This window comes from Odocoileus virginianus, chromosome 4 (assembly GCF_023699985.2).
Source record: "Odocoileus virginianus isolate 20LAN1187 ecotype Illinois chromosome 4, Ovbor_1.2, whole genome shotgun sequence".
In the NCBI taxonomy this organism is placed as follows: domain Eukaryota; kingdom Metazoa; phylum Chordata; class Mammalia; order Artiodactyla; family Cervidae; genus Odocoileus; species Odocoileus virginianus.
The window spans coordinates 12,281,430-12,296,033 of NC_069677.1; the positions used below are offsets into that span (position 1 = coordinate 12,281,430).

The window sequence follows — 14,604 nt, forward strand, 5'->3', positions numbered from 1 at the left end:
CAAGATATTTGCCAATTACAGAAGAGAAAAAAGTGACTTTAAAATGGGGAACACTGACATTTATCACCTTACCAAAGCACAGAGAATGTAGTTAACACCAATAAGATGACATATCTCCACATTTTATAATCCCTGATACGATGCTCTGAAACAAGCACAACACTTCTGCGGGATTTGTCAAAAAATGAAAGCACCAATCTAATCATAAGAATACATCAGAAAGACTCAAAAGTCATTCTACAAAATAACCAATACCCATCAACTATCAAGGTCATATAAGATAAGGAAAGACTGAATTGTCATCGAACAGTGGAGACTCAAGAAGATATAACAACTAAATATAACATGGAACCCTGAAACAGAAAAGGAACATTAGGGGAAAAACATGATATTCAACTAAGTTCTCTAGTTTCTTTAATAGTATTTTATCAACATTAAGTTCCTGGCTTTGATAAATGTACTATGTTTGCATAAGCTTTGATACTAAGGAAGCTAGATGATGGGTTTAGGTGAACTCGGTACTATTTTTGCACCTTTCTTACAAATCTAAAATTATTTCATAATAAAGAGTTTTTTGAAACTATTCTACAATTTTTCTAACTACAAAAATACTTAACATTCCAAACATCAATTCTATTCATTTAATATGTGCAGGGTTTTTTCTTATACCAAGTATATCTCAATAAAGCTGTTTTTAAAAATAATTAGCATTTAAGCAGGAGAGGGTGTGGAGAAAAGGGAAATGGTGGCTCAGCTAGTAAAGAATCCAACTGCAATGCAGAAGACCTGGGTTCCATCCCTGGGTTGGTAAGATCCCCTGGAGAAGGGAATGGTTACCCATTCCAGGATTCTGGCCTGGAGAATTCCATGGATTGTATAGTCCATGGGGTCGCAAAGAGTCAGACACGACTGTGTGCCTTTCACTTTCACTTCACCTACACAGTTGGTGGGAATGTAAATTGGTCCTCAAAAAACTAAAACTAGCGTTGCCATATTATCCAGCAATACCACTCCTGGGCATGTATCTGAAAAAAATTATAATTCAAAAAAAAAAAAAAAAAAAAAACACATACATCTCAAAGTTCATGACAGCATTATTAACAACAGCTGAAACATGGAAGCAACCTAAATGTCTACTGACAGAAGAATGAAGACGATATCAGTTCAGTTCAGTTGCTCAGTCATGTCCAACTCTTTTGCGATATATATCTATTTTATATATAAATATATGATATATATTTTATATGATATATATATCAGAAGATTATATGTGTGTGTGTGTGTGTGTGTGTGTGTGTGTATCACACATACATACAAATATGTGCTTAGTCACTCAGTCATGTATGTCTTTCTGTGACCCATGTACTGTAGCCCACCAGGCTCCTCTGTCCATGGGGACTCTCCAGGCAAGAATCCTAGAGTGGGTTGCCATGCCCTCTCTCCAAGGGACCTTCCTGACCCAGGGACCAAACCCAGGTCTCCCACACTGCAGGCGGGTTCCTTGCTGTTGGAGCCATCGGGGAAGCTCACATATATACATACACGATGGAATACTACTCAGTCATAAAAAAGAATAAACCAACGCTATCTGCAGCAGCATGGGTGGACCTAGAGACTATCATACTAAGTGAAGTGAGTCAGGAAGAGGAAGACAAGTATCCTATGATACCACTGATAACATGGAATCTAAAATATGACGCAAATGAATTTATGAAATAGACTCACAGACACAGAAAACAAATTTATGGTTACCAAAGGAGAAAGGTTGTGGAGGAAGGATAAATTAGGACTTTTCAATTGGCAGATACAAACTACTATCTATAAAATAAACAAGATCCTACCGTATAGCACAGAGAATTATAAAATCCTGTTACCAACCACAATGAAAAAGAATATGTGTAGAGGTGTATATATTCATACACACACATATATAATTGAGTCGCTTTTCTGTAAACCAGATATCAACATACTGTAAATCTACTACAATTAAACAAAAAACAGCATTTATATAGTGTTCTACAAATTTGTGATTCCTCCTCAGCATAGTAACTAAGATTTATCTAATATTTACTATGTGCCAGACACTCTTCTAGGTGCTATGGATACAATGCTTGCAAGGCATGCAGGGAAGGAAGTGGGTGCACGTGGTCTCTACCCTGTATAATCTATTGCATTTAATCCTACAGTAAGACCATGAGGTAAGCATTTTCATCCCATTTTACAAATAAGAAATCTAAGGCTGAGAAAGGTTATTTGTTTAAGAAGGGAAACAAAAACTTACACCCAAGTCTTCCAATTCCAGCAAAAGAGACCCTAATTACTGTAATCTGTGAGTTATCTTTTATTCTCGCATTACCAATGAAGAAACTAAAATATCACAGAGGCAAGTGTCTTACCCAGGCTATCACGGGGACTAAATTTCAACACTAGTCCTTAAACCAGGATTTTATATCTCTTAGTTCAATGCTATTTCCATTACTATAACTGCTTCTTTATAAATCTAATAAATCATTCAAACATTTTAAAATGATTTTTGCACAAACATACTTCATTTTCCCTTATATAAACTATAGCTTGGTTGCTTCCAGAATATGGAAAGAATTTCTAGTGGTTCTAGAGAAGGGAAATAATTTAAAAAACAACAAAGTGGACAAAATGTCAACACTATTTAGATAAAGCATAAGACCTGAATTTCAATCCTACCTCTTTCGATTATTATTGGGTGAACCTGGCTTCCAAAAGTAGTATGGAAAAACAAAAAAAGCACAGGTTGGGAGTTAAAAGAAATAGACAATCTAATCCCAAAGAGTAATACTAGCAGTGTCAGAAACACAATCTAATCCCAAACAGTGATACTAGCAGTGTCAAGCTAAACAACTAAAATTTAGTCATTTGTAACTTTCCTCACCCATAAATGGAGGGAATAAAAAATTCTCAGAATCTCTGCAGAGTTAAAGGGATTATATGTGTAAATTATCAACTATAACATATAGCATTATACAGTTGATTTTTGATGCCATTCATTATCACGACTTCCCTGGTGGCTCAGATGATAAAGCATCTGCCTACAATGCAGGAGACCCAGGTTCGATTCCTGGGTTGGGAATATCCCCTGGAGAAGGAAATGGCAACCCACTCCAGTACTCTTGCCTGGAAAATCCAATGGATGGAAGATCCTGGTACGCTACGGTCCATGGGGTCACAAAGAGTTGGACACGACTGAGCGACTTCACTTTCACTATCATAATCATTTTCTCACCTGTTAGGCAGTGGCAGTAATAATATCCAGTTTATACACATCAGAAAATCCAATGAGATTACACAAAAACTATAAGTTCTAAGTAAATATTGATGGTTATTAATTATTACTATACAACCACAGATATGTAATTGCTTAGGTACATAGAAGACTATCAATTTCTATAGAGCATCTCAACTTAATACATCCTATTACCTAAAACTCAATATTGCTAAAAATAAAATCTTTTTTCACATCAGAACCTCCTTCTAAATTCCCTGCTTCTCTCTTCCTCCCCCTACCTTTCAGCAACCCAGTCTCTTGTCTAAAGATATCTTTTAATTTTCTTCTCAACTCCCAAACCAAGACCAAGTCCAGTTATTTCTCTTAGTATCACACACAAATCTGGAAATTATATTCCACATTTCCTATTCTAGATCATTTTTAAAGAAATTAAGTTGAGAATCTCATACACTAATAGAGGGAGAATAAGTCGATCAACATTTGTGGACTACAAATTAGCCAGTATATGTCAAGAGTCTTAGGAAATCTATACAGAAGAAATAATCTCACATGACAACACTATCTACATATAACATCACAATAACATTTACAACTGTAAATAAAGTGCAAACAGTCTAATACACAGTAAAGAAATAGTGAGATAAATTACAATACAGCTATATGATAATAGGAACGAGAAATCTTATTTTGAATAATTTTAATAATATATTGAGATGCTCATGGTTTAAGGTTAAATGATATTAATAAATATGGATAAATACATTTTTACAATTTTACACAAACACAGATACATATGCAGCAAATTTTACACACACAAATATATATGCAGAAAAACAAACAAAGGAAACACTAAAATACTAACAATGAAATGTTAGTAGTGATTATCTTAAAGTAGTAAGATTGCAGCAATTTCTATTATCTTGATAGCTTTTTTAAATTTAATTTTTATTTTTTTTAATACCAAAAGCATTTTGTATTGGGGTATAGCTGATGAACAATGTTGTGATAGCTTAGCTTTCAAATTTTTACATTTTCTTAACAATGTATTATTTTATAATCCTAAAAAGACATTAAGTCCAGTCTTACTACAAATTCTTAGGATTAATCAAAGAAAAATCTATTTATGACTATCGTAATATACTAACTTATTGTAAGAATTGAAATATTAAGCCAGCAAAGTGAAAGCGAAAAAATTTCTATGGGTGAGTCAGGAAAAAAGCAAAAGTCTTCAAGTAAATCATGACCCCCTATCTCACATCATCAGCAAAAATCAATTCCAAACAGACTACTGATCTAAATGGGAAAGGAAAACTATAAAGTTTCCAGAAGTTAACAAAGGAAAATATCGTCATAACCTTGGGGCAGGCAAAGAACTCTTAAACAGGACACACGAGACACCAAAAGGAAAAGACATAAACGGAACTTCATTAACACTGACTCCTGTTCATTGAAAGAGGAAAAAGGCAAGTCACAGTGGAAGCGTAGAAAAGATAATTGATACATATACATCCAACAAATATAAAATTACCACAAATCTGTAAGAGAAAGGAACACCCTAATAGAAAAAAGAGCAAAAGATGAACATGCACTTTACAAAAAATATCCAAATTGTCAGTAAACATGAAAGGCACTCACATTAGTTATCAGTGAAATGCAAATTGGAAAAAAAAAAAACCCACACTGAAATACTACTACCAACCCACCAAAATAGTTAAAGTACTGACAATGCTGAATATCATGGATAGAGAACAATTAGTATAAACTGGCAAATCCACTGAGAAAAACTTCTGGATAGTAACTCCTATAGCTGAACATACACATACCGAGCAAACTCCAGGATATAACCAACAGGAATGAGTGCGTATATGCACCAAAAGACACATCGAAGAATATTTGCAGCAGGAAATTCCTTGGCAATCCAGTGGCTACGACTCACTGCTTTCACTGCCAGGGCCCAGGTTTGGTCCCTGGTCAGGTAACTAAGATCCTGCAAACCACGAAGCATGTCACCTGACCATCCCCTCCAAAACCTATTTGAAGCAGCACTTTTCAGAACAGTCAACATCATGAAACAAGATGCCTATTATGCTACAAAGAATAAATTTTGATATATTCACACTGCTGACAATGACACAGAAATGAGAATGAACTACTACTACATGCAATAACATGGATGGATACATCTCATTAAAAAATGCACAAGAAAACAAATATTAGATAGTACATACGGAATTCAAGTCAGGGAAAGCTAACTAAGTGTGATAAAAGTGTTCTGATAGGAAGCAGTTATCTTTAGGAATCAGAGGAGTGTTGTGACTAAAAGGGATATAGGGGAGGGCCTCTGGGATACTGATAATGTTCTATGTCTTAATCAGGGTAGTAATTACACATATATGTCACTTTTGAGGAAATTCATCACTAACAATTTGTGCACTTTTCTGGATAAATGCTGTATTTCAATAAAAAGATATACACCTAGAGAAAAAGCATTACAAATATGCAGATATAGACAGATACAAGAAACATGCTTGTATCATATGGATATCTATACATACAAGCATGATCCTTTCATCATTATTTCATTCAAACAAATCTAGCAATAACATAAATATTCATCAATAGGGGAGTGATTAAATAAAACATGGCACATCATTTAATCATTCATTAGAATAAAAAAGCAAACTTCAGATGTAATAACATGGAAATTTCTACAAAATATTAAATGAATAATGCAGACTTCCAAAATATACAAAAATAACATTATCTAATGTGTGTAAAACAAAATATATGTATATTTTCATAAGATATACATTTACAAAACACATATAGAAATAAAGTCACATTCTGAATGTTTTTCTATAAACTTAAAATTTTTAGGGTATCAGTATTAACAGTTATCTCTTTGGAATTAGAGTAGAAAACAAGGAATTTTTACTTTTGTTGTTCTCTTCTATACTAATTTTTATAATGACTCTGTAGTCCTTTTACAATAAACTTCATTATACAAGTATGAAAAAAGTCAAAGTGCACATCTCTGAGACTGATCTCGCTAGACGGATGCTGTCAGTCTCGGCTAAGACTTCCAGTTTGGGCGCCACTTGATCTAGGAGTGTAACTCTCACTCCACACCACTATCTCACAATTCCAGATCCATCAATTATATACCAAATATCACACAGGACTATATGAAAAGTGTTAGGAAACTAGCTATGTTACTAAAGAATATAGAAAGAAAACTTCTATTAACAATTTACACCCACCTAAGGAGGAAAAAAAAACTTAAGTTGAGTCTAACAACTTTAAGAGCACTGGAGAATACTGAAAAATAGACCATTCTAGGTTAGCTCCCTAAAACAACCTACTAATAGAGATACATTGATTCATTTACTTACCAGGTGAGTTGCAATCAATAATAATAAGCAATAATATGACTCTCATCAAGAAAAACTATAAAGCAAGATTACTTATTCTATGTTTTCTGCTAAAATAGATTCCTATCAAATAGGATACTTTCTAAGAGCCACATAAAAGAGTAAAATCTTGTTTAAAAAAATAACCTTAGGGAACTGATATAAACTACCATCTATTCTCTTTAAAATAAGCTCAATTAATAAATCTCTCTCTGAAAATAATACTCAAAGAGTAAGATGAAGTGAAAAGTATTTGAACAGGGGGGTACTTCTTAAAGCATGCAAACACAAAAAAAACTCAGCACAAATGCCCCAAAAGACAAGGACCCAAGAGCCAATAAACATAACATTACTTCTGAATCCCTCAAATGAACTTTAAAAGAAACAGAGAGTAATAAGAACTGGCTATAACTAATAAATAACTTTATTGAAAAAGCACACAGTGTAATAGAGATAACAAATTGGGATTTAGCCAAAAAGAGAGGAAGAAACATATCCTACCAATGATTACTTAAGCAAATAAACAAAGTCAAATAGATGTCACCTTTCAAGATGACTGCAAAAGATCATTGACACCAATTAAAGGAATTCAATCCTGTAACTAAAACAGAGTACAAAACACATGGCAAAACTAGTATTTTAAAATCACTGACACAAATAAAATAATTCTTTTTTCTTCTCATTTTGTTAAATAGGAAAGGAAAAGACACTTATTCCAGGACATGTACTCAAATTCCTAGCAACAGCATGTTAAAGTTTTATTCACTGAAGCAAAAGGTATTTGGGGAAATGTCTATACAATCCTTCTTAAACTAATGACAGGATTTAAGGCAACTTTTAAAACTAAAAACAAAAGAGAGGTTTTACAGCAATGGCCAAATATGTCTTGAGTTTCCTAAGCCATTAAAATAATCATGAATACAAAATGCATAAAAGGATGTCTACAGGTCTATTCATACTGCTTTCAGCACAGAAATTCATGACTAAAATAAAAAGCTTCATGACTGCTAAAGTATTTTTTTTTTTTTTCAGAAATCAAAAACACTTGAGATACTTTACACTTTATTATATCATTATATGACTGGAGCATGACTTTTTTTATATCTCTTAATTTACATAAAATGGGATCTTCCCAACTCAGGGATTGAACCTGGGTGTCCTGCACTGCAGGAAGATTCTTTACCAACTCAGCTACCAGGCAATTTCCTTGGGTAGGAAATGGCAACCCACTCCAGTATTCTTGCCTGGAAAATCCCATGGACAGAGGAGACTGTAGGCCACAGTCCATGGGGTCGCAAAAGAGTTGGACATGACTTGACTATAAATGATTTAAAAAATTCTTTCATTCAAGTGCAATTCAGTACCTTCCTAGGAAACAAATGTGGCATATATCATTACAAATAACAATTTGTTCCATTCTGTCAATATAAACATGTCTTTTACTCTTCAACATATCTGACATCAGTTGGAAAAATAGAGTCCACAAAGTTTCCAATCCCTTTTCCATAAAAGGATTTAAAAGGACAAGCCAAATACTTTTTTTTCAAATTCCTGAAATTAATTTTTAAGTTGAAAAACTTTCTAACACAATGCTATCCAAAATTTCCTGAAATAATGGAAATATTCTTTATGCTGTCTAATACAGAAGTCATTAACGACATGTGACTACTGATCACTTGAAATGTAGCTAATGTAACTAAGGAACTGAAATACTGCTGCTGATGCCGCTAAGTCACTTCAGTCATGTCCGACTGTTCGACCCCATAGACTGCAGTCTACCAGGTTCCTCCGTCCACGGGATTTTCCAGGCAAGAGTACTGGAGTGGGGTGCCATTGCCTTCTCCAGAAATGAAATACTAATTTTAGTTCATTTTAATTCAAATTTCTAACATACTAGAAAACTTAAGTTCTACTGAGCAAACTACAGACATTTGAAAGTTGGCTTGTAGATTGCTGTTGAAAATGTACAGCCACATAGCTGAAACTGGGTGACTGATTTAGAGTAATAAAGTCATGATAAATCCCGAAAGCCAGCAGTTATCACAAATGAAGAACTTTACTTCAACTATCATAGAACAATAGGGAGTTTATACAGGCTACAGAACCTAAACTGTTATTAACAGTTTAAGGAAACACAGAACTCAACTTTCTGTTTTGAATTAACTAAAAAGTTAATATGAAGTAAAGTTCTGTGACTTCCAAGTGAATTAGCAAATAAAAGGAAAAAAAAATCAACATGTTCAATATCTATTTTTAAAAGACTTTTAGCATACACTCTAGAAAGGATGAAAGGCCTTGGAGCTTAAGTTTTCACACTGTGAGGGACCTAGATCATACTGTTCTACATCAACGCCCTCTCTTTAACTCAAAAATGTATATTCATGATCCCAAGATCTGCCCTTCACAACTCTGCCTTACCAGCAGGAATGCATAAGTAATAAGTAAGGGATATAATTTCTCATCTGTGTTAAGTTCTTCTATAAAGCAATATTACACAAATCCTAAATTCTGCCATTTGGTATTCAGTATGAGATAACTTTCCATTGATTCATTCTCAGAATGAACTCAGATTTATCATTATCTATTAGGAGTAACAGGACTCAACTATGGATTACCCAAAATTTGGAATATCAAGCAGATATTTAAGAAGCATTAAAAGAATAAGGAGTTGAGAGAAGTTCAAAATATGCTGGTAAATGAAGAGATAAAAGGCAACATGATCCTATGCTTGGTATGCATATCAAAGAGGCACTGAAGTACATATACCAAAATGTTAGAAGTGATTATATCCAGTGGCAAGGGTATGACAGGGTATTTATCCTAGAGCTATGTATACCTATGTTCACCCAAAAACCTACACATCAATATTCACAGCAGCTTTATCTATAATACCCAAAACATGGAAACAACTAAAATGTCCCTCATTTGCTGACAAAAGTCCATCTAGTCAAAGCTATGGTTTTTCCAGTAGTCGTGTATGGATGTGAGAGTTGGGCCATAAAGAAAGTTGAGTGCCAAAGAATTGATACTTTTTAACTGTGGTGTTGGAGAAGACTCTTGAGAGTCCCTTGGACTGCAAGGAGATCAATCCTCAAGGAAATCAGTACTGAATATTCATTGGAAGGACTGATGCTGAAGCTGAAACTCCAAAACTGGCCACCCAATGCAAAGAACTGACTCCTTGAAAAAGACCCTGATGTTGGGAAAGATTGAAGGCAGGAGGAGAAGGGGACAACAGAGGATGACAAGGTTGGATGGCATCACCAACTTGATGGACATGAGTTTGAGCAAGCTCCAGGAGTTGATGATGGACAGGGAAGCCTGGCGTGCTGCAGTCCATGGGGTCACAAAGAATCAGACATGACTGAACGACTGAACTGACTGACTTAACAACCATACCATGGAATTCTGTGTGTGTGCTTAGTCGCTCAGTCGTGTCCAACTCTTTGTAACCCCATGGACTACAGCCCTCCAGGCTCCTCTGTCTATGGGGATTCTCCAGGCAAGAATACTACAGTGGGTTGCCATGCCCTCTCAACCCAGGGGTCGAACCCAAGCCTCCCACACTGCAGGCGGATTCTTTACCATCTGAGTCACCAGGGAAGCCCAAGGATACTGGAGTGGGTAGCCGAGCCCCTCTCCAAGGGATCTTCCTGACCCAGAAATCGAACCGGGGTCTCCTGTATTCCAAGTGGATTCTTAACCAGCTGAGCTATACCACGGAACACTACTATACATTAAAAAAAAGAACAAAGCATTTATATATACAACAACTCACACGGCTCTCGAGGGCATTACATTAAGTGAAAAAAGTCAATCTCAAAAAGGCACTTAATATATTGATTCCAATATCCAAGATAAAATATTCTCAAAATGATTAAGTCTTAGCGATGGAAAACAGAGTAGGGTAGGATAGCCAGGGGTTAGGAATGGTGGGGACAACAAGAAGCAGTGTGACTAGAGGGGTAGCACCAGGGAGATCTTTGGGTATGAAGGATTAGTTCTGTATCTACTTGTAGGATAAAGCATAAAAAAATGGACATGTTGTAGCTATGTCAATTTCTTTATTTTGAGATTTTGTACTATAGTTATATAAAATGCAATCACTGGGGAGAAACTGCCAGACTGGGTACATGGAACCTCTCTGTATTATTTTTGCAACTACCTATGAATCTATATAATTTCAAAATTAAGGTTTTTTTTTTAAAGAAAAGAAAAGGATAAATCTTATCCCTTCCCCTTCCTGACTTTCCCTATCTTCTTAGGCTCCATGAACCATTCACCTCTAAGGCCATACTCTGGAGCAAAACACAGTTTCAGGTCCTAGACAGAATGAAGAGGGCACTGGCATGGGAGGGCTGCCCAAAGCAAGACATCAGAGTGTAAGCAGAGAGAGAAAGTTCTCCAGATAAAAGGGCAGTTCAGCATGAGGTGTCAGAGCCCAAGCAACATAAAGAAGGGTCTGTACTGCGGGGGAAGAGCAGCCTTCAGCAAGGCCCCTGAACTAAGTGGTGTGAGGACTGTGCATGGACCAGCACAGTGTACAAGAAGGGATCCACGTGGTGACTGAGGCCCAGTGCAACTGCCAAAGCACATGCAGGGGGAGGAAGACATCCACGCAGGAGACAAGGCATGGCTTGCACTGCCACGGAGTATAGGAGTTCGGTGAAGAGAGCATCTGCCTGTATAGGAAGGGGAGAAGGGCAACAGTGCTAAAGGGAAAATAGTTATATACTGGGGTTGGGGGGAGGATCTGATTGAGTAAGTAAAGAAATATATTAAGGATAACAGAATCAGGTTTATCACAGTCTGAGAAAGGACTCATAAAATATGGGAGGAAGCAAACTAAAATGTACTCCGTGGTAATGGACTATAATTGGAGGTATCAGTGTGAACTCATGGTTTTCAATACTTATAGATAAACAGATAATTACAGATGTAAATGTATGTACATATATACATATAAATGTATGTAAATACATACATACACACATATATATATATATTCTCTGGCTTTATACACTAACAGTCCTGGGAGCAGTTATACTCCACCAGCAATGAGCAGCACATTGAGCACTCAGATCTTGGCTTCTAAATACCATTCTCCACCAAAATGAACTAGGACTCCTTAGAAAAATTGTCTGATTCCAGGGATGGGGCAGGTAAAATACAATATAAGCCTAGAACATCTCATGACTTAAAGGAAGGAAGTGCTCAAGGACTGATGGGACAGGTCAAAAGAACACAAAAGCCAACCTGAAGAGGCTCAGATTGGCCAAATCTTCAACTAAGTATTAATCATAGTAGTAGATTTTACCCAGTGAATAAAACTCCAAAATCAATATTTATACAAATAAATAAATAAACAAATTTCAAGGTATGATGAGGGATAAGATTAGCTTTACACTGGCAAAACCTGGCAGACCCTACCTCAATTAACTGATCAAAGTGAAACATCATCAGAAGGGGGAAAATAAAAATCATGTGCCACCTGTTCAAATGCAATGGGGAACAAACACAGCATCACTTTTTGCAATACGCCTGCCAAAATAACAACTTAAGTCTCTCTAAGAAGAAAAATCATATAAACCTGAACTGAATGACATTCTACAAAATAAATGGTAATTTTGATGTATGATGATCATAAAATTTTTAACAAGAGGAACTAACCCAGACTAAAGAAAACTAAAGAGACATGACAATTAATGCAATGTATAATCAGAACTGGATCTTTCTGCAAACAAACTTCAATGCCTGGAGAATAAGTAGATGAGTAAGGATATAAAAGAGTTATGTAGAGAACAAATGTATGGATACCAAGAGGGAAAGGGGATGGGTGGGAGAAATTGGGAGACTGGTACTGACACATATACACTACTGATTCTGTGCATAAATTAGATAACTAATGAGAACCTACCAGATAGCACAGGGAACTCTACTAGATCCTTTATGGTAACCTAAATGGGAAGGAAATCCAAAAGAGGGGATATATGTATACACATAGCTGATTCATTTTTGCTGTACAATAGAAACTAACACAACACTATAAAGCAACTATACTCCAATAAAAATAAATTAAAAAAAAATAAGAATACAACTAGCCAACTTGACCTAATTGACATTTACAAAAAACCCACCTGACAATAGTCAGACTCCACATTCTTCTCAAGTGAATACAGAGCATTCACCAAGTAACCATACAGTAGACCTTGTAAGAATCAACAAATTTAAAAGGACTTAAATTGTACATGTATAGTCTCTGACCACAATGACAAAAAGATACCTGGAAAACTTCAAATATTCAGAAATTAAGCATGGGTCACAAAGAAATCACAAAAGAAACTGAGAAGTTTAGAGCTTAAAATGCTTGCATCAAAAAGAAAGATCTAAAACAGCTACCAAATCTTCTACTTTAAAAAGCTAAGAAAAAAAAGAACAAATTAAAATAAAGTAAGCAGAAGGAAAGAAATAACTTGAGAGTAAAGATGAAAGTTGAAATGAACAATGTGTGTGTGCATTCAGTCATGTCTGACTCTTTATAACCCCAGGAACTGTAGCCTGCCAAGCTCCTCTGTCCATGGAATTTTCTTGGCCATGATTGCAATTTCCTCCTCCAGACGTTCTTCCCTCCCAGGGATCGAACCCATGTCTCCTGCATCTCCTGCACTGGTAGGTGTATCCTTTACTACTGAGGCACTAAAACCAAAACTTATCCTTTGAAGAGACCAGAAAAACAAACAAATCTCTACCCAGATTAATCAAGAAAAAGACAACTGGCAGTAAAAAAAAAAAAAAAGACAACTGGCACTATCAAGGTGAAAAAAGAAATTATTACAAGTCCTTTAGACAGTAAAGGAATTAAGAAAATACTATGAAATTTTTCGTTCAATTAAAAAATGAACTCCTAGGCATATACTATGAGGAAATCAAAACTGAAAAAGACACATGTACCCCAATGTTCATTGCAGCACTATTTACAATAGCTAAAACGTGGAAGCAACCTAGATGTCCATCAACCGATGAATGGATAAAGAAGCTGTGGTACATACATACAATGGAATACTATTCAGCTATGAAAAAGAACACATCTGAATCTGTTCTAACGATGTGGCTGAAACTAGAGCCTATTACACAGAGAGAAAGTCAGAAAGAGAAATATAAATATCATGTACTGACACATATATATGGAATCTAAAGTGATGACACTGATCAATTTATTTTCAGGGCAGCAATGGAGAAATGAACATAGAGAGCAAACCTGAGGACATGGTGGGAGGAGAAGAGGGAGAAGGGGAGCTGTATGGAGAGAGTAACCCAGAAATTTACAATGCCATGTACGTAAAATAGACAGCCACTGGGAATTTGTTGTATGACTCAGAGAACTCAAACAGGGGCTCTGTGAAAGGCTGAAGGGTGGCTTGGGGAGGGAGATGGGAAGGAGGTCCAGGAGGAAGGGTACATGGGTGTACCTATGGCTGATTCTTATTGATGTACAACAGAAAACCACAAAATTCTATAAAGCAATTATCCTTCAATTAAAAAAAATTTTTTTAATGAAATGGGCAAATTCCTTGAAAAATATAATTTGTCAAAACTGAATCAAGAAAACAATTTAAATCTGATTAGTTTTTTATGTTTTAAAAGTTAAATTTGGAAGTAAAAACTTTCCCACAAAGGAAACTCAACCCTAGATTAAGTTATTGATAAAGTCCACTAAATATATATTATTATGATAGAAATAACACCAATTTTCTATAAACTTTCAGAAAATAGAGAAGGAACTATTTTTTATGAGGCCAATACACCTAAAACAAGATTGCAAGAAAACAATATGCCTCATAAACATATACATAAACATTCTTTTTAAAAAATCAGTAAACTGAATCCAAGAACATATAAAAAGGATGATGGATCATTACCAAGTGCAATTTA

At 35.4% G+C, this 14,604-nt stretch overlaps 1 protein-coding gene and 1 non-coding gene across 9 annotated transcripts in view; one reads left to right on the plus strand and one right to left on the minus strand.

Annotated features, from left to right (window-relative positions):
- The window catches only part of ZNF148 (zinc finger protein 148), a 137,491-nt gene that overhangs the window by 63,458 nt on the left and 59,429 nt on the right, over window positions 1-14,604 (minus strand). The gene's annotated exons all lie outside the window — the stretch shown is intronic.
- On the plus strand, window positions 3,035-3,106 carry TRNAC-ACA (transfer RNA cysteine (anticodon ACA)). Its single transcript has one exon. It is a non-coding gene; the product is annotated as a tRNA-Cys (tRNA).